The sequence below is a fragment of the Procambarus clarkii genome, chromosome 65 (genome assembly GCF_040958095.1).
Source record: "Procambarus clarkii isolate CNS0578487 chromosome 65, FALCON_Pclarkii_2.0, whole genome shotgun sequence".
Lineage (NCBI taxonomy): Eukaryota > Metazoa > Arthropoda > Malacostraca > Decapoda > Cambaridae > Procambarus > Procambarus clarkii.
In genome coordinates, this window is record NC_091214.1 from 11,235,172 (window position 1) to 11,257,526 (window position 22,355).

The 22,355-nt window shown below is 39.6% G+C and overlaps 1 long non-coding RNA gene across 1 annotated transcript in view; it reads left to right on the top strand.

Moving 5' to 3' along the window:
* Positions 1 to 22,355, top strand: part of LOC138354928 (uncharacterized) — a 244,819-nt gene that overhangs the window by 13,623 nt on the left and 208,841 nt on the right. The window lies entirely within an intron of this gene.

Genomic DNA, 22,355 nt, shown 5'->3' on the forward strand with positions numbered 1-22,355 from the left:
CGGTGTTGGCTACTCTGTTGTTTTTCCTGATCACACTTATATGTGTCGCTTGCCTCCGGAGACTAGCATCTTTACAGCGGAACTTTATGCTATTCTCTATGCTCTTCGTCTCCTGCTTTCTCGTTGTCAGTCTTCCTTTGTAGTTGTTGTTGACTCTCGTAGTGCCCTCATGGCTCTCGGGTCCTTTAATCCGGTTCATCCAGTGGTTGTCGAGATCCAGCATTGGCTGTTTCTCGTTCACAGTAAATTTAAGTCGGTTGAGTTTTGTTGGGTTCCCAGCCATATTGGTGTGTCTTTCAATGAGCGTGCGGATGCTGCCGCCAAGGAAGCTGTCCGCTCTTGTCCCATCTCTCGTAAGGACATTCCGTATTCCGACTTTTACCCGGTTATCCATTCCTCAGTCCTTACCCGTTAGCAGGCTTCTTGGTTGTCTGTTACTGGTAACAAGCTGCGTACTCTTAAATGTTGTGTTTCCTCGTGGCAGTCCTCCTTCCACCGTAACCGGCGGTGGGAAACAGCTCTGGCGAGGTTGCGTATTGGCCATACTCGCTTAACCCATGGTCACATGATGGAGCGCCGCCCTGCTCCTTCTTGTCCTAGTTGCATTGTCCCTCTTACGGTCGTGCATGTTATTCTTGAATGTCCTGACTTCCAGGACGAGCGTGTCTCTTGCTTTCCGACCGCCCCTCGCGATCACCTGTCCCTCGATAGAATTCTTGGTGACTCGGATACTTTAGATATCGTTCGCCTTATGCGTTTTTGTTCTCGTATTGGCATCCTTGGTGATATTTAGCGCCCTCTAATCAGAGGGCGCTAAATATTTTGCGTATTTGATGGTGCTACATAGCCTTCCCGGTTTGGTGCCTTCTTTTGATAATTAATTACTTATAAAAAAATGACAATATCCTGAGTTACTTTACAATTTTTTTAAATATTTTAGTTTTGTTTTATTATTTTTATAAAACTGTGATATCAATATAGGTATAGATTCAGTACTAATTGTAATATCTTAACATACTAAGAAGGTTAGGTTAGGTTGTGGTTTTCTTTTCAGCATTTCAAGGTAAACTCAAATATTCACAATAAATTAGTATGTCACATATGCACTTACCCATAAGCAAGATATTGACTATAAGCAAGTGCGAGAACGGGTTGCAACTTGCAGAGAACATGAAAATATGATAAAGAACGTAGGGAATACAAAGAATGAACAATGAACTTGTGAAGAACATAGAGAATATAACAAAGAATGTAGAAAACATGTAGGTGAAGGTGATGAACAAAGTGATCTTGTGAGGAACATGAACTTGTAGAGAACATGAATATTGACAAGGAACACAAAAAACATGGAAGACAGCATGAATATTGAGTATAAACGTTGTTCAGAGAACATATGAACTTGTGAAAAACATGAAAATATAGAAAATATGACTAGAATTTGTAGAGAACATTATGAGACTGAGAAAGACCACAGAAAAACGGAGATACTTGTGAAAAATATAAACTGAACATGTTGTGAACATTTGCTGAACATGGAGTGAACAAAGAAAATATGGAAGAAAATGCAAAGAACGCAGTGAAGAACACAGCAAATATACAAATACATTAGGATTATTGAAGGTTTGGATAAATTGGGGAATGAGAGAGATGAAGGGGGAGGTAAGGGATGAGGAAAGGAGGAAGGTAAAGGGTGTGAGGAAATAAGGGCAAATAGGAGTTGGGGAACGTAAGAGATGAGAAGGTAAGGGTAAGGTGTGATTTTTGACCGTGCGATTATTGCTCCGTTGAGCAAATAAAGGGTATTGAAGGTAAGGTGCGTGATGACTGATGAATATTGATTATTTACATAGCTGAGTACAAAAAGGGTATTAAAGGACATGTTTACTTATGATAGACTGGAGAGGACCTTGATCTGAAATAATTGTTTGATGAACTAAGGCAGAGGACAGGAGGCCAAACTCGGTAATTTGCTTTTGATTTATTTTACAGGGGCGTCTGAAAATGTAGTTGGGGGTTTAAATCTCTGGGGATTTAGACTGATAGTATTGAATTTGCAAGAGAGAACTAAGAGGACAAGAGCTAGAGTTGGGTAACACTTTTTTCTTAATTTAATTAGAAGTACGACAGGTTTAAATTTCAGGAAAATTGATGGTTATTAACGAAGATATGTGAAGGAACTAAGACTGAACACGAGAGCTGGAACTCGGTAACTAAATTGTCGTATTGTACTATGTTTGAAATATGACGGTTTAAACTTTCAGGGATATTAGACTGTTAGTAAAGAAGTTACGGGGATATAGTAAGGCGGGGACAAGAGCTGGAGCTACTGACTGAATTGGATTTACTACTTATGAAATATGACTGTTTAGAATTGGGCTGACATTGGGCTGTTAGTAGCGAAACTACACTTATAAATGCGGTCTCTAACAAATTTTAGTCTTAAAATGTTCTCTAAAAATTTTTGGTCTCAATTGGACTCTGATAATATTTGAATTTCTTCCATAAGAACCCTTTAAGAACGTAATGTAAGTAAAACACTGAATTATTTTAGTATTAAAATGGTCTCTGACTAATTTTTGTCTTCAGTTGGACTCTGTCAAATTTTGGTCTTTACTGGACAATATTTGAGTAAAATAATCTCTCTCTTAAATGGACTCTGAAGAAAATAGGTCTTCAAATGGTCTCTGAAGGAAATCGGTCTTTAAATGGTCTCTGATTAATTTTCGGTGTTTAAACTGGTCTCTGTTCAATTTTGGTCTTTACACGATAACATCCGCAAATAGATGTAAAAACTAAGTCACGGCTAAGATGTCTGTTTTCCTTAACAAAACTTCTATGAACATATTCTCTGAAAATGGTCGTTTTTTCTAAATTTTGGTCATAAACATGTAAATAAACTTCTATGATAAAATGAACTCTGAAAACTTTTGAATTTCTCCCATAAGAACTCTTAACAAACTTCTATGAAATTATTTTCCTCATAAGAACTCTTAATAAACTTTTATGATCGCTTTATCCAAAAATGGTCTTTGAAAAATGCACGATTTTGCAAACAAAATTTGTCCGTAGAGTTTACCTGGAACCCCCGACGCCTTAAACGGCCCATATAAAATTAACTGGAAACCCGAAGCCTTAAACGGCCCATCCCTGAACAAAAATGGGCCGCATACGGTGTCATCCCTACGGTGTCATCCCTACGGTGTCATCTTTTAAGTACCTAGAAATGTTCGTCATAGATTTTTCGTACAAGCTATTATTGATGAGTTTAAAGGCCTTTTCTTGAACTTTACAAGATGTGTTGGCTTTTTCTATTATGTTGGTTGAAATGAAAATTTTTAGATAGGGCGCCTGTTTAAATTTATAGATTGTTTTTTAACGGTCACAATTTAACTTTAACTTCTAATCCTAGTTTCAATAGCAGCTGAAGGAAATCAAGGCTCACTAAATAGTCTTTCTGGGACAAATGAGAAGCGATTAATTTAGTGTTCTTAGGTGGGAGTTTACGTTTCTCGTCATTATACTTAAACAAATCAATAGTAAAGTTGATAGTAAATTCCTTCGTGTCCTCATCGACAACAAGCTGAATTTCCAGGGACTCATTCTAAATATAGCAAAAAAAAAAGTTTCTAAAACTGTTGGCATTCTTTCTAAGATCAGATATGTACCTCGCCCTGCCCTGGTGATGCTCTATTACTCTCTCATCTATCCTTATCTCAACTATGGTATTTGTGCTTGGGGCTCTACTACCCAAAATCACTTACGTCCTCTAATTACCCAACACAAAGCTTCTATTAGAACAATATCTAACTCTGGCCCCAGACAGCACTCGGTACCCTTACTCAAATCTCTGAATATGTTAGATATTAAGTCACTGCACATCCTCTCCTGTGTACTCTATATATTTAAAACTGAATTGTAATGCCAATCTTGACCTTAAAAGCTTCTTAGAAGGTTGTAACAGAACCCATGGGCACCACACCAGAAACAAATACCTATTTGATATTCCAAGAGTATGACTTAAATCAAACTAGAAATGCTATACAAATCAAGGGACTCAGAATGTGGAATGACCTTCCCAATCATGTCAAAGGCTGTAGCTCAACCAGTTTAAGATGAAAACTAAATACTACCTAATTAACTCCATGTAACCTACCTTGCCCCTAAATGTCAACCAATGTCTTACTATTTTTAAAAATGCTGTTTGTTGACCAACTTGTATATTGGATATTTTCTACCATGTTCCCCCTTTATCTTATTTTTTTTCCTTTCAATGCAATTTATACTTTAGGCTCAATTACTATTAAGTTTTAGTCTAAATGTTTTTTTCCCACCTCACCTTGCCGGAAACGCTATCGCATTAATGACTTTTGGTATTGTATGTACTAGCTCTATCTATAAATCCAACATTGTTTGTAACAAATCCTCTATTAATGTACTTTTACCTGAATAAACATTTGATTTGATTGATTTTATTTGATTAAGGGTATGCTTACTGTACTCTGACAAATACTCTTCAGTTATATTAGTATGGGACAGCACAAGAGGCTGGTCATCAGTGTACGTAGCTACCTCGGGAGATACCTTTTTTGTATCACACAAGATCCAGTACCCTTTGTCCAGATTACAGGGGATACATGGTCTAACTCATGCCTTAACAATGTGTCCTGCTCAAGGTCAGATAACTGTCTAATCCCTCCTTGGGGAAGTAACTCGGCCATGCACTTGGCATATAGGCTGTTGAAGTAGAGATACAGGATGTAAGTATCTTAATTAGAGCTGGGGTTAGATGTGATGGGCTCATTTATAGCCTAAGTGAACTGTCTTTTTGATGATGTGAACCCCCATCTAAGATTCTTCTAAGTAAGTTGTATATATTTTGATCATATACATAGTCAAGCACCACTTTAGATTTAAACAAGAACGCATCCCAAGCGTAATTAGGCAGTGACACAGAAGGCAATGTCTTGTTCATAAATTTCCTTTTAAGGATGTGCGCCAGAGTGTGAATATATCAACAAGCGTGCCTACATCAACTTTTAAATACAAAAGGAAGTAATCTTTTATGCTTGTGCAGTTCCCTAAGTTGAATACCTTAAGAGCTTGGCCATAATCTTTTTCAGACAGAGGAGTGTCACATACTCATTATAAAAATGATTACGAGGGGGGAGCCGAGATTCATCTAATACATCCTTTGAAGAAATGTAATCATAGCACAGACTCTCTTTCCCTTTTATTGAAAGGGGTTTAGCTTCGTCAGACACATCACTCCATATGTGTTCTGTATACTTGGTAGGTTTCTTACTATCAATGTGTTCTGTGGCAAGGCTTCCTAATGAGCCGTTAAGAAGCGCTAAGCTATCTACGAATTTAAGATTACTTATGATGACTTCATGAATTTTAAGCCTTCTAAAAAAAGGATTTCAATTTTCGAGGAGGATCTTTGGGAAGTTCTTTGAGTATGATTCCAAGGTCATGGGCAGTATTGAGAGAAAATGTGGTCAAGTACCTACGAGTATTCTTGCCCTATGGATTGCAACGAGCATAATATGCACCAAGATATTAACTATCTTGAGTAGTGTGGTTATGATGTCTATGTTTATCTTTCCTTGTTGCATATACTTGATGACGTAACTGACAACTACTCTGCCTCTGAAATATTCTTTCTTGCTCTCTAGACAAGTTTTTAGGAGAGTTGGAAAGCTGAACGTATTTTTTTTCTCGATACCTACTTCTGGGGGTTCTTCTACTGCCCAAGCCCGGCCCGAGGCCAGGCTTGACTTGTGAGAGTTTGGTCCACTACGCTATTGCTTCCAGCGGCCCGCAGGCCCACATACACACCACAACCAGGTTGGTTCCGCACTCCTTGAAGAAAACTATCTAGTTTTCTGTTGAAGATGTCCACGGTTGTTCCGGCAATATTTATTATGCTCGCTGGGAGGGTGTTGAACAACCGTGAACTTCTGATATTTATACAGCTCTCTCTGATTGTGCCTATGGCACCTCTGCTCTTCACTGGTTCTATTCTGCCTTTTCTTCCGTATAGTTCACTCCAATATATTGTAATTTTACTGTGCAGACTTGGGACCTGTCCCTCCAGTATTTTCCATGTGTATATTATTTGATATCTCTCCCGTCGTCTTTCTAGCGAGTACATTTGGAGAATTTTGAGACGATCCCAATAATTTAGATGCTTTATCGCGTCTATGTATGCCGTACATGTTCTGTACTCTCTCTATTTCAGCAATCTCTCCTGCTCTGAACGGGGAAGTCAGTACTGAGCAGTACTCAAGACAGGACAGCACAAGTGATTTGAAGAGTACAACCATTGTGATGGAATCCCTGGATTTGAAATTTCTCGTAATCCATCCTATCATTTTTCTGGCTGCAACAATATATGCTTGGTTATGCTCCCTAAACATTAGGTCGTCAGACATCATTTTTCCCAAATCCTTTACATGTTTCTTTTCTACTATGGACAAATTTGACTGTTTTGTACCCTGTGTTATGTTTAAAGTTCTCGGTTTTACTGTATCTGAGTACCTGAAATTTATCGCTCTTAAACATCATGTTATTTTCTGCTGTCCTCTACGATGCCTGTAACTTGGTAATAAATTAACAGCATCTGGACCTACATGTGAAAATGTTTCTAAGACATTGTATTCTCTATCTAGTATCATATGGGTATAAGCAATAGCTTTTCGATCGTTCACTGGTTGTCTACTTTCGATCGTTCCTCGGAGATTTTGACGATCTAGTAAGCATTCAAAGTCGTAGTACGCAGTATGGGTAGGCTATAGGTTCTCCCATATTTTTTAAAAACAATCATTTTATTAAGATTATAGAACGAGAATACTTGTGAATACTTGTATATGACTCTTTGTGAGCCTTAATCTCATTTAGGGGAATGTGTAATAGACATATGTGACAGAATTTGTGAGAAGCTAGAATTCTACATGCGTTATTGCTTATAGTCTTAACACATTTGTGAAAATCTTTGATCAAGCATTGATGCTTGCCTTCCAATGATAACAAAGAGATTATATCTTCATTTTGTCCTGGCTCTTCCAAGCTAAACTAAGATAGTATCGGTTGCTCTCTTGAGTTACTGTATACATATACATCAATAGGTTGTTAAGCTTTTCTACTTTCCTAAGATTATCAAAAGATATGGGAAATTTGAGTTCATCTGTCCGTACTACGAATCTACTACACCACTGAATACTTTTGTATTGCATATAAACATTATTTATTGTCCTACCCCGTGCTAGGCGACAATACATTGCAATAAATACTCTCCTAGCGTGTCCGCCGCTATGGGGGTTAAAACAGATTCTTTACCGTGTAATTTGGCTGCATAAGGTACGCAAGATCCGAGGTGCACGGGGTGACGGATGTAAGAGAAATTAATGGCGAAGCCTGACATAGAATGGATTCATACATTAGAGGATTGGACATTTTTAAGACTCATCAATTTTTGCAGTCGACCGACCCAAGAATTAAGCCAGTATTAGGGCCAGCATTATTATGGGGGCATTATTATGGGCATTATAGGGGGGCCCCCTCATTATGCTTGGGGGCATAATGAGGCAGGTGTCGATGGGGCTTGGAGGGCATACTGATGCAGGTGTTGGAGAGGCCTGGGGTATAGTGAGGTAGGTGTTGGAGAGGCCTGGGGGGCATAATGAGGCAGGTGTTGGTGTTGGAAATTTCCAACATAACTCCGGGGGGAGATTTATCGGGTCGCAGTGTAATGTTGAGTACTGACATACCCATCCCGAAGTTAGTATTAATATTAGTATGTTAGTATGTTAGTACACACATAACGGATGTCCCGGATTTGTCAAGGACATACAAGAAACTTAAGTCTTGCAGATTTCATGTTAAATGGAACATGTTATTATGAATAATCTAAAGTTAATAACTAAGAAAGCCTACAATAAACTCTGTGACTGGTGTCGCTATGACATGTAATGTTTTTGTTACTAAGTCTTAAAGTCTTGTAAACTCTCAGATACTCTAGACGAAATGATGTTATTAATAGCCTATACAACAATTAAGAATTAAATCACACAATTCAAATAACTGAGAATCTACTGTGATGAGAATGTTCTGGGTCATAGTGACTTGTAATGATTTGTTACTTGACATCACAACACAGTATCATCATGAATACTTAAATTGGATGGGAAGGTATTTGCTCTTGGTCAGAGCTGTAATAGGCTTGTAGTTTCCGCTTGCATTGTTGAGCAGCAGCTCTAGTAGGGCGGGTGCTCGGTGGATCAGAATTGCTGTCCTCGGAAACTGTTGGTGAAGCTGGTTCTGGTAAACACTCTCGTTCTGCTAATTCGAGAGGTACCAACTTCTTTTTAAGGTTTTTAAGGTAGTGTTGCCTCGGCACAAAACCTTTACTACTCTCAGGATGCCTTGGTGATCTGGGTGGATAGCAACAATTTTGCCTATGGGCCACTCTGACCTTGGTCCATCACTGTCAACCAATACTAGGTCTCCTGGTTTAAGTTGTACTTTATCATAGGGACTCGAAGCTCCGTAGTGGTACTCTCGTAGAGCTGTGAGGTACTCTCGAGTCCACACCTCATTCCACCTTTCAATTACTCTTGAGAGATGTTGGTAACTTTCTACCAAGTCACACCTGGTTACATGTGAAGGGTCGACGGGGTCCTCTTCTGCCAAAGGCATGGGAGGGCTCAGCAGGCCTCCATGTATCAAGTGTGAGGGACTCAGAGGTTCTCTCCGTGAGAAATCATCTGACAGGTATGTTAATGGGCGGTTATTAACTCGCGCCTCGATTTCCACAACAAGGGTTTGGAGTTCGGAGTAACTAATTTTCTGTCGATGTAAGGTCTTTCTTAAACATTTTTTGACAGTTCCTATCATTCGTTCGTAGAACCCACCTTGCCAAGGGGCTCTTGGAGCTATAAATTTCCAGTGGCATTCTCGTCTCTGCAGGACTGATTGAACTTCTGGATGATTCCATACTTCTCACAGACAGGCTTCTCCTGCCACAAAATTTGAACCATTGTCCGATATCATTAGTTTGGGACAAGATCTGCGAGCTGCAAATCTACGAAAAGTTTGGATGAAGGCTTCAGCACTCATGTCAGAAGTCACTTCTAGATGTACGCCTCTGGTGGTAGCACACGTAAAGAGGCAAATGTAAGCCTTCACTGGTATCTTATCTGGATTGCCAGTGAGAAGCAAGGCTCCTGTGTAATCGACACCAGTGGTCTCAAAGGGACGAAGATGAACCACTCTTTCTTCAGGGAGTGGTGGAGGTCCTGGGTAAGGACACACTCGAGCATCGTATCTTTTGCAGATTACACAGAATTTAATAATTGATTTGACTGTCTGACGACCTTGAGAAAGCCAGTATTTCTGTCTAAGGTCGGTGAGAGTGTCTAACACTCCACCATGTAAAGTACCATATTGATGGTGATGTAAAACTAGAAGTTTGGTAATGATGTGGTGACGTGGTAGAAGGATTGGATTCTTGGTATCCAGATCAATTTTGGCATGAAGCAAACGTCCTCCACACCTTAATATATTATGAGTGTTGGCATCATACCAGATACCTAGAGACTTAGTTAATTTATCTGGAAGATTTTCATATTCGCTTCCATATGTCTCTTGCTGTGCACGTTTGATCCAGTAGAGGATAGGATTGGGAAACTTATGTCTGATTCCTATCTTAGCAAGAAAGTCAAACACATATGCTGTCACTCTTAATAACTTACTTAAGTTAGAATAATTGTGAGGATCAATAGCTAAGATTCGATGAGGTTCTGGTTCTTTCATGGGAGTGGTGATATTGGTCCCTATGACTTGTGGCTTTTGTTTGGGCCACTGACCACTAACAAGCCATGGAGGTCCATTGAACCACAGCGATGACTTGATAAGTTGTTTTAGTGTTAATCCTCGAGATAAATAATCTGCAGGATTGTCCTTAGTGGGAACATGTCTGAATTTATATCCAGCAGATAACTCATGAATTTCCCTAACACGATTACTGACGTAGGGAGTTTTATTATTGTTGTTTCTTACCCATTGCAAGACTGCCTCATTGTCTGACCACACGACAATCTCACCAAAGTGGATATTATTGAGTGTTTTGGTCAGGCAATGAGCCAATCTTACTCCCACCAGCAATGCAGTCAACTCCATTTGAGGTAAAGATCTCTTCTTAATGGGAGCAACTCTTGCTTTAGATGTGAGCAAAATTGATTGTGCACTATTAACTAAGTAGGCTACAGCGCCATACGCTTTGCCAGAGGCATCGCAAAAAACGTGCAAATTTGTGGGCAAGTTTGGTCCTGAAGCATTACGAGGAAATTTCAAAACACCTAACTGATTGAAATCCGCTGTGAGTATCTGCCATTTAGCTTGTAACTCACCTGGTAATGGATCATCCCATCCCATATGTTTCTGCCAGCATTCCTGCATTAGGAGTTTGCCCCTTATTAATATAGGACTAAGTAAGCCTAAAGGGTCAAATGGTTGACTGACATACGAGAGTAATTTTCTCATGGTAAGGGATGAATTATCGGTTTGTACTGACTTGACAGTCATCTCGTCAGTACTTGTGTTCCATTCCACACCTAGAACCTTTAATTGATTAGGTACCTGATAACCTGGAAATTCTTTCTCGATTATCTGGTTTAATGATTTATTATTTGAGGCCCATGATTGTAGTGGCATATTGGCTCCTAATAACTCACGGTTAGCCTCATGGTAGATTTCTACCAAATTAGATTGATCATTTGTAGTTCCCTGGAAATTATCGACATATAAGTTGTCACTAATTTCTGCCTTATAAGGGTTATTTGACTTCCTCAAATGTGTATCTAGTGTCGCTTGCAATAGAAACGGGGAAGACGTCGCTCCGAATAATACTGAGGCAAAACGATATGTGATGATATCACTGTTAGGATCCAGTGGGTCCTTAATCCAGAGAAACTTGGTGTAATTACGATCCTCTTCCTGTAAACCTACTCTAAGGAAAGCTTTACTGATATCAGCAGTATAAGCAAAAATACCAGTGCGGAATCGTAATAGCACATCATGTAGCCTTTGGGTTAGGCTAGGTCCCGTTTGGAGACATTCATTCAAAGACACACTGCTTGGCTTCACTTTAGCACTACAGTTGAAGACAATACGTATTGGTGTTGTCAATGAATCTTTCACCACAGCGTGATGGGGTAAATAGTGACCTATTTTCCGGTCATCGTTATCAACAACCTTGATAAATTTACTGTTGAGTTGTTGTTGGATTAGTTGATGATACATGTTCAGTTTGTCTGACTGCTTCTGCAGTCGTGTCAATTGAGACTGCAATTGTGAGGCTGCCATGAAATAATTAACTGGAAGTTGTGGATGATTCAACTTCCATAGTAGTCTCACCCAGTATTGTTTATCTTTATAGACAACTGTATCCAGATATTGTTGGTAAGTCCACATATCATCAGGGCTTGGTTGTTCAGGAATAATACCTAAAGTGTCTAAATCCCACAGACGATGTACAGGTGGATCAGACTCAATATCTTCAGATATTTCTCTGAAATGTAGGGGTGACTGTTCCAAGCCTAGTCACGCCATTATTGTGTTGTTAGATTGTTGGTTGGTTGACGCTGGATTTTGTTGGAAAAGCACCGGTCCAGTAAGCAATTTGCCTCCAGCAGATGACAACACATTCATTCCATGTTGTCTGGTGCATCCCGTTATAAATTTATAATAATGGTCAGCGCCTATAAGTATTCCAACATCAGTGAGGCAGTCAGAATTTATTTTGTAATCTGCTAGCCTCATGCGGTTTCGTATAAGATATTTCGCAGTGCGAGCTAATCCGGTGACCTGCAGGTCTGTAGGAAGTTTATCTACTACTACCGCTTGTATTGGACTAGTGGAAGATCCAAGTCTCACTAATACCTTAACTACTTGGTATTCACGAGGTCCACTATTAGTCAAGAAACCTGAAATATTTAATCTCACACTTTTGGCAGGTTTTAATTTCAACTGCTCGACTAATTGTTGTGTAATGAAGGTTTTCTGTGATCCTTGATCAAAAAGACCTCTAGTGTTAACTCTAGATTTCCTGTTTATTAGTCTAAGTTGAGCTGTAGGCAGAGTGGTATTATTGCCTGACTCAGTAGCAAGTACATTTATTTCTTGAAGCACTTTGCAATATTGTACTGTGGTAGAATTCGTGGAATTCTCCCCAGTTGTCATAGATTGGGTAGAAGTTTTTCTACATAAGGCATAGTGATGTACACCTTTGTTGCATCTACTGCATGAACGTAGTTGCACTACACATTTTTTGGGGTCATGAGAGCCCATTCACTTGGTGCACCTGTGTATTTCTTGTAACCGTTTAATCCTGGTATTAAAGTTAGGATAAACAGTGCATTGGTAGGTGGCATGTTCTTGACTACAGAACAGACACCTTATCTCTCTGGTTGACTTTGTCCCTTGAGTAGACAAGTCCTTTGTTACACCAGAAGGAGATACTGAATAAGTACCTACATTACCACTCCCCTTTCCAGTGGATGGAGTAGTCTTAGGTTTAAATTTATTAGACTTATTTAAAGTCAATTTTGGTTTGACTGAAGTGTCAATATGAGCTGAGTTACGATGGGAGTTAGTAGAGAAGTTTGAAACACTTTTCCCATCTTGGTTGGCTCTTTGTCTTTCGACTAAGGTATGTAGACCTTCTGTAATTTCTTTCAAGGTCAAAAAGGTCTTGTTGTACATAGTACACAATTTATCTAAGGTTTCTCTTGGTAATTTTCGCCTAACAACTACTTTGGTCATCCATTCAGCTGTCTGAATTTGGACTTTAAGGCTTAAGGCCTTGAGTAAAGATTCTAACTCTAGCCTGAAAGTTTGGAGAGAATCTGTAGAATTATTAGCAGATGGTAAATGTAGCAATTTTTGAACTAAGACAGTAATAGTTCTCTCCTTGTTATCGTAGTTGGTTTTGATCAATTGAACAGCTAAGGTGCAACCATCACTGGTCAGTGTTATATTAGAGATTACTTTCAAGGCTTCATTTCGTAACAAGCCTTGTAAATAAGTGAATTTGGTGGTTTGAGGAATGTTAACTTTAGAGTCTACTGCGTCTACGAATTTACTTCAGAAATCATCCCAACTTTCATTCTCGTTACCAGAAAATGTAGGTATATTGATTTGAGGTAATTTGACATCAGGATCTGTATGTGCAGTAGAAGTTATTGTTAATTTGTTTTTAGCAATTTGCTTTTTAAAGGGTTGAAGCTTAACCTGTATATATCTTCTTCATACTGGGCTAAGTCATTTACAGCATCCTCAAGTTCACTACTATCTACAGAAGTTGAGTGAAATTCTGTCAAATACAGACTCATGTGTTGCTTAATATGGGCAAATTTGCTTTCAGCAACTTGTAGTAAATCTTCTAATTCAAAGTAGTCAACAGGTGACTGTTGTGACAGATTTTGACATTTATTAATCTGTCGGGTCAAATGACCTTTCAGACCGATAAGGGTCCTTTTCATTTTTGTAGCCGTTTCCATTTTGGTGGGTAAAGGCTGGTTTGTCAGTAAATGTTTGTTACTGAGATAACTGGGATATTGACTCATTCAGTGGAGTTCAATATCAATAAGAATAGCCTGATATACTTGAATAGACTATAATTTTACCTACCTAACAAGAGATAACTAATTATTTTGAGCAGTGCTCGAACTTCACCATTAACTTTCGTCTGGTTAGCTCTTCTATATCACCATCAGATGTAATGGTGACCATTCAGCTATACTCAAAATAGGTACACACAAAATAATGAGTGCAAAATGAAATATTATGGATATACTCTAATCAGAGTTATCACAAAGTTTAATCCCACCCTTGATAGGGTCAGCACAAATGGTATAATACATACACTACTAACTAGCTCAAGTCTAGTTGTGATAATTCCTACCTAAGAAACTACAAATTTATTTAGTCTGGGTTTGTGCCAAATTCAGCACAATCACAGCCTAAATTCTGCCTAATAAGATTGGTAAAGATTATTGTGGTGCAGTAATGTGAATATAGTTGTGCTGTATTTTGGGTTTTTTGGATTTTATAGTTTATAAGTGTGCACTTGCACACACAAATGAAAACAATTATGTACAGTTAAGTTTGGCTTGCTAGTCACAGCCGTTTGTGATAGTTGATTGTGTTGATCAATTTGTCAACCACATGTGACCTAGACTCACCTGACAGGTGTACACCATCTCTGGCCAGGTTTTGTCTATATGGTCTGGCTGTAAATTGGATATAAGTGGCATCCAATCTCACTCGTTTTTTCAGCCTGAAATTTATGTATTTAGCAGCTCTCTGGTAGTATTCTGGTGTTACTCCCCAACGATTATCTTGACTTGGTTGGCGAGGTTCCACTAACGTGAATACTACGGAATTGCTGATGAGCTTAAATGAAGAAATTATGGCTTTAAGGTGATTGATCACCTCAGCTGGATGACGAGTAGGATGGATGTCATTACCACCTAAGTAAATAATGGTTAGATGGTGTAGCCACTCTAATGCAGGTGTTAGTGTGGAATTGTTATAAAAGTTATGAGCTGTTGCTCCTGGTGACCTAAAGATTCTTAGTTCAGTATGAGGTATATGTCTAAGTGTTGTGGGTAATTGACTGTGTCCCACGAGTGCTACCTTATACATGAGGTGTAAGTAGCAATGACTTGGTGTGACTTAGGCTAACCTATGTGTAACACTGTTGGTAGACACAATTAAAATGGTTAGTCTAGACTACTTCACACGGGGATTAGTTATTACTAATTAGTATGTATATTTATATTTTATGTTTATCCGGTTCGAAGGACCATAATGTGGGACATTTGGGGCTTGACTCTATTTAATTATTAAAGTAATGAAATCAATTACGAAGGACCACCCGCTTTTATAGTAAAGAGGGAAACTAATAAAAAGTGATGATTGGAAATTCCTAGAAGAACCAGTGTCTATGGATAAATATTAGGAAGTATAATCACTTAAGTAATTAGTGGGCTGTATAGATAATTTACTTGAATCAAAGCCTCAAACACCTACATTGGGGTGTTATTGCTAGAACTTCATGTATGTCTAGGAACTAGTGTGGTTCGTGCACCAGTTCATTGTGTAATAACCTAATCTTATGACCAATTAAAGAAATCAATAGAAAATTTATCACCAGTAAATATATAGATCATTAACATCAGAAATTAATCATTATAATAAGCACGTATTATCTCCAGTGTACACAGTATTCCATTAAATGATAATTATTCAAATTCTCATTATTTTATTTAAGGGAATACAAAAAGTCTTAGCTTGAAGACGCTTTCAAAGACATCAGTTACGAATCCTCCTCGGGATCTCCGGAATTCCTCGTAGAACACTGGGAGATGAATAACACGGGTAAGGTAACAGCTCGTGGATTCCTCACACGCGAGCTGTAATTTAAGAGATATTACGTAGCAATGTACTAGGCTACTAAAATATCTATATTCATGAAAATGGAAAATACATTAATTAGAATACTAACATGGGTTTTGTTTAGATTGTTCGATGTAACGACAAGCTACCCCGCCATATACAATCTCTAATGATGCATCAAAAGGGAGTTATATATACTTAGCTAAAAGGGTACTGCTTAACTCCCTTTTGATGCATCATTAGAGATTGTATATGGCGGGGTAGCTTGTCGTTACATCGAACAATCTAAACAAAACCCATGTTAGTATTCTAATTAATGTATTTTCCATTTTCATGAATATAGATATTTTAGTAGCCTAGTACATTGCTACGTAATATCTCTTAAATTACAGCTCGCGTGTGAGGAATCCACGAGCTGTTACCTTACCCGTGTTATTCATCTCCCAGTGTTCTACGAGGAATTCCGGAGATCCCGAGGAGGATTCGTAACTGATGTCTTTGAAAGCGTCTTCAAGCTAAGACTTTTTGTATTCCCTTAAATAAAATAATGAGAATTTGAATAATTATCATTTAATGGAATACTGTGTACACTGGAGATAATACGTGCTTATTATAATGATTAATTTCTGATGTTAATGATCTATATATTTACTGGTGATAAATTTTCTATTGATTTCTTTAATTGGTCATAAGATTAGGTTATTACACAATGAACTGGTGCACGAACCACACTAGTTCCTAGACATATATGAAGTTCTAGCAATAACGCCCCAATGTAGGTGTTTGAGGCTTTGATTCAAGTAAATTATCTATACAGCCCATTAATTACTTAAGTGATTATACTTCCTGATATTTATCCATAGACACTGGTTCTTCTAGGAATTTCCAATCATCACTTTTTATTAGTTTCCCTCTTTACTATAAAAGCGGTTGGTCCTTCGTAATTGATTTCATTACTTTAATAATTAAATAGTCAAGCCCCAAATGTCCCACAGTTGGAGAGGCCTGGGGGCATAGTGAGGCAGGTGTTGGAGAGGCCTGGGGGGGCATAATGAGGCAGGTGTTGGAGAAGCCTGGGGGCATAATGAGGCAGGTGTTGGAGAGGCCTGGGGGGGCATAATGAGGCAGGTGTTGGAGAGGCCTGGGGGGCATAATGAGGCAGGTGTTGGAGAGGCCTGGGGGGGCATAATGAGGCAGGTGGTGGAGAGGCCTGGGGGGGCATAATGAGGCAGGTGTTGGGGAGGCCTGGGGGGCATAATGAGGCAGGTGTTGGAGAGGCCTGGGGGCATAGTATGCAGGTGTTGGAGAGGCCTGGGGGCATAATGAGGCAGCTGTTGGAGAGGCCTGCGGGGGCATAATGAGGCAGGTGTTGGAGAGGCCTGGGGGCATAATGAGGCAGCTGTTGGAGAGGCCTGGGGGGGCATAATGAGGCAGGTGTTGGAGAGGCCTGGGGGGGCATAATGAGGCAGCTGTTGGAGAGGCCTGGGGGGGGGCATAATGATAAGGACGTCTCGACTGGTCAGCACCTGTGTAAGCATTGTTTAAGGAACAGAGGTGTGTTGAATCTTTGATATGTTTTGATGTCTGAAAATGTAGATTGATATATCGAGTAAGGAAAATATGTTAATGAAAGAACGAACGAAAGAACGAATGATGAGGGAGGTAGGGATGGTGGTGTGAGGTTAGGTCGGAATAGGTTGGGTGGGGGGGGGACGGTGAAGGGGCGGGCAGGTGATTAGATTAGACACCTGTTGGGATAGACTTGGGGCACCTGACGAGGGAGGAATAGGGGTAGTATGGGTAATTAGATTAGACACCTTTTGGGTGAGGTAAGATTGGAGGCGCCTGGCGGGGTAGGAGTGTAAAGCGGGTTGGGGGAGGGGGGAAGGACTGTGAGGTAAGATTGGGGGCGCCTGGCGGGGTAGGAAGGTAGAGCGGGGGGGGGGGGGACTGTGAGGTAAGATTAGTGACGTCTGATGTGGACGGGTAATGGAACTGTTTTACTTACTTATACAATAGTGTAATAGTTTAGTTTAAAATATGTTTATAGCCGTAGAGTTTATTTTCAGTAAGACGGGAGTGGACTTGGCCACGAATTTTTCTTAACAAACTTCAATGATTATGTGAACACTGAAATAATTTTGATCTTATATGGGTGTGAAACAGCAGTAAGTGAAACTGAAAAGTTTTAGGGCTCAAATGGGTGGGGCACAGCACTAAGTAAATATCTGAAAAAATATACTTGGAACCCCTTGTCGCTGTACCAGTAAATGGGCTCAAAACCCCAAACTTACTAGTACAGCGTCATCCCTTCTATAGCCAAAGACTTCCACCGTCTTTCTTAACCTTACATAGGCTGTTTATTTGGTTGGCATCTACCGTACCATACATATACATTTTTATTGTCAATCTCCATAACAGTTTTCTGATCAATTGGAAAACTGTGAGACAAATAACACACTTTAGACAAAATTTTGCAACTAATTATTACAGCCTTCTGAAATAAGGTTAATTTCCAATTTGACTACATATTCGTAGCTACTAATTATATTTCTACATAGTACCTGCCAATTTGTAAGCAATGTTGTTCCATATATTTTACACCAGCAAATCTCGAGAGCTTTAATAGACTCTACTACCTTGAGCCATGCACCTGTCCAGGTAACTTTATTACACCAATTGCCAAGTCCCATTATACACGTTTTGTTCTTGTTAATGACAGCACCTGTTTCTCTTTCAAAGTGGTCTAACTCATCCTGAACATTCACCACTGAGTCTCCTGTCTTCTATAATAGTGGTATTATAGCCAAGTACAGTGGCTCTTGAAGTGTAACATACATAAACATTTTTTTTTCTACCACAGACGTGGCCACACATTTACAATGCTAACCAGAATATATACATTTTCTTCTGTCATCCATGGACTGGGTTAGAGATGTGTTAAACATATAGTTCAAGGGTTTATTGAACAATCAACCACAGAAGGTGAGTCGGTGGTTTTAAAATGCTAAGCTAACCTACATATGTAAATACATAGATACACAGATTTACGTATGCTGTACATAGAGTTCGATGTGTCTTTTACATAGTGTCACTAATGTGCATATACAAAGGTGAAATGTAATTCTGATCAGCTTCCATATATACTTTATACACTTACATATACATACAGCCACACACATATGCATACATGTACATATATACATACATATATACACACACACACATGCATTCACATATATTTGTCTCTTTTACACTGACAGGATGAGATAGCTGATAGAGAAACTAGTGTGCAATTAAGCACTTAATCACTGAAGGTGATTAAGGTGCTTTTACAACCTCAGGTTGTATAGTTACATCACATACATACATTGTATAATTGATACATTACATGGTTAATCTTGGGTACAAGTCCAATATATCAAGTGTTCCAGTACTCGCATATTAATTACACAGTTCAGCATACCTCAGCCCAGGAGGGCGAAAGTCAGTCAATATGGGACATTCTACAATATAATGTTCAAGAGAGTGCATGTTTTCTCTTTCACAAAGTTGACACATTGTGTACTCGACATTTGGGTTTTGAGAAAGCTGCCAGATACGTCTATATCCCAGGCGTATTATGGCCACTATAACATCACATTCCTGGGTTCTTGTTCTATTAGTCCCATATGTGAATGTCTCCTCACGATATCTATCATAATATTTAATGCTACAACTTTCAGGTCTTTGTGAATTTGTTAGGTCGGTGAGATTTTCATTAGATATTTGTTTAAGTATTCTCTTTGTCACTGCTAATGAAACACCCATATCAATTTCTACCACATTGAAAGGGGACATCACTGACCTTCCGACGGTTCAATTGAAAATAGTTTAATCAAGACACCGATGATACACTCGCTGCTCCGACACTGTTAATAAAGCATACGGATCCAATCAATAAATTCTTGAGCCACTCCTACCCTATCCAATATTTCCATTAAAAACTGAACATCAACACGGTCAAAAGCCTTCGACCAGTCAAGGTTTATCAAGGAGGAAGGAACATTATTTTCAGACACATAATACACAACATCCCTAATTACATTATTACAATTGATTATTGATCTTCCAGGCACACCACATAACTGTTCCTACGATATAATTTTTATCATTACAATCTTAAGTCTATTCACCAACAATTTTGAGATTATTTTGTAATCCAGGTTGAGCAAGGAAAGTGGCCTCCAGTTCGTTAGAATAAGCAAATCACCTGACACACAAATTACAATAGCGTGATGCATCGAATGAACAAATCCACAAGGGCCATAACGAGGATTCGAACCTACGTCCGGGAGCATCTCAGACACTGCCTTAATCAACTGAGCTACGACAGGGTAAAAAGAGTTGAAACCGAAGTTCTACTGAACTTACTGGATCCTGCAGCCTCTCCAAGACACAAACCAGGGTTTTACACAACTCCGGTTTGTGTCTCGGAGAGGCTGCAGGATCCATGTAAGTTCTACTGAACTTAGGTTTCAACTTTTTTTGTACCATGTCGTAGCTCAGTCGATAGAGGCAGCGTCTGGGATGATTTCGGATGTAGGTTCGAAGCCCTTGTAAATTTGTTCAAATCTCCTGTGTGTGTTTTTTTTTTTTTGTAAAATCTTAATAATCCCATGAGATTGTGATATGGTAAGCTTCCTATGCTGTAAGCTATACTGCACCACTTGTACAAAGCCTATAGCAATGACATCCCATAGACAGAAAAACAATTCTACCAGGAACCCATCACAGCCAGGTGATTTATTCTCCTTTAAACACTCCACACCACCTGCTTATCTACATCTTCCAACAATGACAATGTAATCCTGGGATAAAGCCCATGAACATTTTCCAAGGAAATACTCCCGCATACCTTGGTCTACGTCCATTTGTGTGTACAATTTCTCTAATTCACCTCTTAACATAACATACAATCCCATCCGTGTTTGTCATGTCCGTCCCATCGCCAGCTTTGATACTAGTCGCAAGCCCTTGTTATTCTTGACTTAACAAATATGGAGAGAGTTTTTCATCATATATCCTATCATTAATCTGGAGGCGAACATTGACTCCTTCAGATATTTCATCCCGCATTATGACTTGTCTAATCCCATATTAACCTTTGCATAAAGTTGTTTTAATGTGTTGTACAAAGGTTAAAAGGCCATTTTTTCAGCTGCCTTTATTTTTGGCGGTTGAAAATTTTCAAAATTTCACTTTCACAAAAACTTTTACACGAAATTTTACACATGTCCCGCTACTCCAAACGCATGTCCCGCCACTCCAAACGCATGTCCCGCCACTCCAAACGCATGTCCCGCCACTCCAAACGCATGTCCCGCCACTCCAAACGCATGTCCCGCCACTCCAAACGCATGTCCCGCCACTCCAAACGCATGTCCCGCCACTCCAAACGCATGTCCCGCCTCTCCAAACGCATGTCCCGCCTCTCCAAACGCATGTCCCGCCTCTCCAAACGCATGTCCCGCCTCTCCAAACGCATGTCCCGCCTCTCCAAACGCATGTCCCGCCTCTCCAAACGCATGTCCCGCCTCTCCAAACGCATGTCCCGCCTCTCCAAACGCATGTCCCGCCTCTCCAAACGCATGTCCCGCCTCTCCAAACGCATGTCCCGCCTCTCCAAACGCATGTCCCGCCACTCCAAACGCATGTCCCGCCTCTCCAAACGCATGTCCCGCCTCTCCAAACGCATGTCCCGCCACTCCAAACGCATGTCCCGCCACTCCAAACGCATGTCCCGCCACTCCAAACGCATGTCCCGCCACTCCAAACGCATGTCCCGCCACTCCAAACGCATGTCCCGCCACTCCAAACGCATGTCCCGCCACTCCAAACGCATGTCCCGCCACTCCAAACGCATGTCCCGCCTCTCCAAACGCATGTCCCGCCACTCCAAAAGACATTGAACTTGTGTTTTTGCCCAACCAGGTGTTCCCACAACACTTGAAAATTATGACTTGCATCTCTACTTTGCAACAGACTGCAAATGAGCTTCCATGACCCTGTCCCCACTTTAACCTGATCGTTAATGACAATCTTCACCACAACTGAACAATGATTTGAACAGCTGACCAGAACAGTACTACAAGAGCTAATTTTATTATGTAATGTGTGCATATTTATTCTATCAAGACTAGAACTAGAATTCTGGCAAACATACGTGTACTCAGAGACAACCCCATTAATGCTATTCGCATCCTTCACACCAATACATTTCAAAAGTGTAATTTAAGCAGGAGATACATATGTGTTCGACTGAGTACTACAATCTTTCACAGAAGTGACAAAATTAAAGTCGCCACCATAAATAACATTACGTGTATTATATCTGAAAATACAATAACTCTTTAGAGAACACTACCTCCCTCTCTTCCTGCGGGTGCCAGAGGGAGCACACACATTACGCAGAGGAATTATGGTGTCAAGAAAGGAAATCCTCGCATATAAAACATTATCAATTATCATCCATTCCGGTATTAAGAACCTTTATGTTGGCTTGTTTACCAATCAATATCATCGTACCACCTTTCAACAGGTTCGTAGGATTTATTAGGATTTCAAAATAATGAAGCAGCACATTAAGTTTCTTAACATCTTGCACATTGTGTTCTTGCAATAAAAGCACATCCAATTTATGCTATTTAAACAGGGATGTTAGTTGTAACTGATTCTACAGCTGAGCCCATTAATGTTTAAATTAGCACAATTAAAATTAATAGGCTTCCCGAATGTAATTTTGAAAAAAATACTCTGTCATTCTCACTCGTTAGTGAGTGTCATCTTAACATTTTCGAAATTTAGGTTTAATATTTTCCCTCGCGGCTCGATTCTGTTCATGTTCTGCAACATGA